Consider the following 4,096-nt stretch of genomic DNA (forward strand, 5'->3'; position numbering starts at 1 on the left):
CACGTGACGCGAGCCCCGGCCCTCGGTCCCGATCCCGCCAACGGGCGCGCGCGGCTCCCGGAAGGGGAGAGGCGGCGCCGCCTGGCGGGGGCGGGAGGGACGGGCGGCAGCATCCCGGCAAACCCAGTTCCCACCCCCAGCGGGCCCAGGCCTGGCTCCGCCCGGCGGGGCAACAGCTGCCGCCACCCTGCCGCCACCCTACCGCGGCGGCCTCCGCGCCCCCGGGCGGGGCGAAGGGACGGCCGCTCCCGGGGTGGTGGTGCCGGAGGCGGGCGCAGAGCGGCGCGGTGCCGGCGGTTCCGCCGCGAACTCCCTCCCCTGAGAAGGGTGCGGGTGGCCGACACGGCGACGCCTGCGCTGGGCGAGCGCCCGCACCGCCGCCAGGAAGCAGCGGTCTAAAACTCCCCTTCTCCCCTTTTAAAGGCGCACCGAATCCCTCACCCTGCTTCGAAATAAGGCGGTAATAAAGATCAGTGCCCTGTACCGGGGAGGTGGCCCCGCTCAGCAAGCGCGTACGGCGGAAAAGGCGTTTCCCAGCAGACGGAGCTGCTCCGAGCCCTCCCGAACAGAATAGCGCTTCCCCCCCTTCCATTAAATAAGCTGCAAACCACTTCTAGCTTCTTGAGAAGTTTACACCTGTGCACAATTGAAGGGCTAGCGAGCCACAGTGTAACGCTTTTTTTTTTTTTTTTCTTCTTTCTTCAACAAGCATAGGTAAGCGCAAAGGCGGAGGCGAGAGGCAGTAGCACATAGTCTCTTACTGCACGGGGGTGACGACATCACCGTGTGTAACCTCCTCTGACAAAAACACAGCTATTTTTCCCTCAGCCAAGTTCAAAGGAAAGCAAGAATATATCTAAATCGCAGTTCAGGACCTCTGTTTTAGGGATAAAACCAAGCTGATTTAACAAGTCCGAAGTAGATCTACAGGGGAGAGCAGCTGTATTGTTCAAGACTGACTTAAAACTAACAGGAGTTTCCTTTCCAGCTAAAAAAACCAAACAGTCCGCTTTTATGTTATGAGAGCTCTTCAGCCGAATCCCAAAGGGCCTTTTGCAACTGTGTTACAAAGTCAGCTGGAGCAAGGGAAGTGTATTCGCATGCCAAATTGATCTATATATGGAAGGACACTGCATTATTGTGTACTCCTCAAATACTTAAAGGCCAGACGGAAACAGGACCTCACAATCTGCTCTGGGTAGGGAGTTGTTATTTGGACAAGAATCTCATTTAAAAACCAAAATCACAAGATCTCCATTAATCTATTCATAGACCTCAAAACAACTTTTAAAGTGTTCAGCATACTACCGTTATTGAGATTTTCACCAGTTTATGTTAGATATAAACTGCTTTTCTTATAAGCCAGAGTAGTACAGTGCTCTATTTTCAGCTGTATTTAAAATCCTTACCAAAAGTAGTGTCCTTCTTTTAAAGTCTGAAAAATACTATTTCCAAGTTAACACCTCTTTGTGATAATTAATATCACGGATACAAATATGTTTGTATGTCATTAAGTTACAGAACAGAGGTTTTATTACATAAATTAGCACTGATTTGACATAATGCCATTATGAAATCCTGAAGAAAAGCATATAAGGATTTGAGCTATTCAGTATATCCACTATTTTTGTCAATAACATTAATAGAAAAATTATCACATTTATTTCTATCCATTTAATTTGTAGTCTTTTTCTCATTAAAAATTACAGTGGAGATCATATCTGCAGAGCAGTTAAAAAAAATATAGCCCCAAGTAATGGCCAATATTGTAAAAGCTAGTGGTACCCATCTGAAACCAGCTTAAAGACAGTAACATTAGAATTAATGTCACAATTTATTCCCATAGCAGAGAGCTTGTTTTTTTTTCTTTGAGATGTTGAATATTTAAGTGGACAACAGTTTATGGTGTCAGTTATCTTTCCTGAAATTTTTAATTTAATTTCTGAAAAGAGAAAAAACTAATTTATTATCACCTCATTTATACAGAAAGTACTACAACAGGGTATGGATTAAAAAGCTAATTATAAAATGTAAAAACACATATAGTTCAGCTGCACATGGGCCTATAATGTTTCTGTTGAACAAGTATGAAATTAAAAAAAAAGTACTATTAGATTGATAGATTTTTCTTAAAACACCATCATGTTGCTGCATAGATCTTTGTAAGCTGTCCAGCCTAGATCCTGCAAGATACCAAACAGTATTATCTAACTAGCAAGACATTTCTCTGTCTTCAGTTTGCCATCCTGATTCCAGCACATGTTAAGCACATATAGTGAAATGTATTTCACATATAGTGAAATGTAATAAATTAAAGAAACTGACAGAACAAGGGGGGACGGCTTTAGACTCCAACAGGTTTAGGCTGCACATTAGGAAAAAAATTTTCACAGAAAGAGTAGTCAGACAGTGGAATAGGCTTCCCATGGAAAGAGTGGAGTCACCATCCCTGGATTAAGGGGTGTTTAAGGGTCATTTAGATGAGATGTTGGGGGATATGGTGTAGAGGAGAACTTCGTAGAGTAGGGCTGATGGTTGGACTCAGTGATCCCAAGGGTCTTTTCCAACCTGAATGATTCTATGATTCTAAGATTCTATGAATCCCTAGCTTGGTTTTCAGATTTACAGAAAAACTGTGTGTTTTACTATGAAACAGAAAAGTTAAAAATTCTATAATGGAAAAAACATTGATCAGCAATTAAATATAGTTGTTTGGTATAAGCTATCTTAAACCAAACAACATCATATTTTCATCTAGAAAACTGTAAACAGAAGATGGAAGATTCAGAAATTTTAAGGCCCCAGACGACAATAAAATAACTCTGATGCATTAGAAGTATGAGCCTAGAACAGCTTACTCCCTGTACTGTTGAATTCTCTTGACTATTCCTATTATGTGTGATTTAAATAATGTATAATTAGAATGATACAAAATTTTTATTGCATATAATTAGAATAAAATGAACTTGATATAAAAATCAGCATGCTATGAAACGTATTTAGTTAGATTCACTTTGGCAGATGCAAAAGCTGTTTTAAACACTCCCATCTATTCATTCAGATTAGCTTAGCCTCCAAAATAAATGCGAGTAATCATAGGTATTATTGTCTCCTCATACAGAGCAAATCCTTGCAAATACAAGTCATAGTTGCTCTCCTCAGATCCCTTCTTGTACCTGACATTATACAGCAGCAGCACAAAGATCATAAAACATGTCCTGCCCAAAGGTGATGCCTTAGCAATCTTGACGCTTTGCAAATCCTTCTGTACCATCTGTCGTTTAAATGCATCTGGCAGCCAAACACTACAGGGCCGCTTGCTCACCCTCCACCACCCCCAGGGAATGGGGAAGTGAGTTGGAGGGGTAAGGGTAAGGAGACTCGTAGGTTGAGTTAAAAACAATTTAACAATGGAAATAAAATAACATAATAATAATAATAATAATAATAATAATAATAATAATAATAATAATAATAATAATAATAAAAGTAATAATAGAAAATAGAAATGGGTAAAGCACAATGTGATTGCTCACCACCCACTGACCAAATCCCAGACCGTTCTTGGCTAGGGATCCCAGAGAAGAGAGAATCCTGAAACCACCATCCCAAAAACCTGAGTGGAGCTTCCCGATCCACTCTTACCTATATACTGAGCATGACGTTACATGATATGGGATATTCCATTGGCCAGTTTGGGTCTGTTGTTTTGGCTATGCTTCCCCCCAGCCTCTTGTGTACCTGCACACTAGCAGGACATGAGAGGCTGACAAGTCCCTGATTTCTTAGCGACAACTAAAACTGTCAGTACATTATCAGCATTCTTCTTATATCAAATCCCACACTGAATCCAAAACACAGCACTATTCTAGCTACTAAAAAGGAAGGAAGGAAAAAAAAAAAACCACCAATTAGCTTTATCCCAGCTGAAACCAGGACACCAAGCTGCATTACAGGAAAAATACAGTACTAAATACTTATTATGCAATTAAAATCCTTGCTGTGTATTTCTCTAGACTGCTGATACAGCACAAGTATAATAACATTTAAATACAAAGGGCATTTGCTGAGTTTTAGTTATAGGTTAACTTTTCTG

This window comes from Athene noctua, chromosome 2 (assembly GCF_965140245.1).
Source record: "Athene noctua chromosome 2, bAthNoc1.hap1.1, whole genome shotgun sequence".
Lineage (NCBI taxonomy): Eukaryota > Metazoa > Chordata > Aves > Strigiformes > Strigidae > Athene > Athene noctua.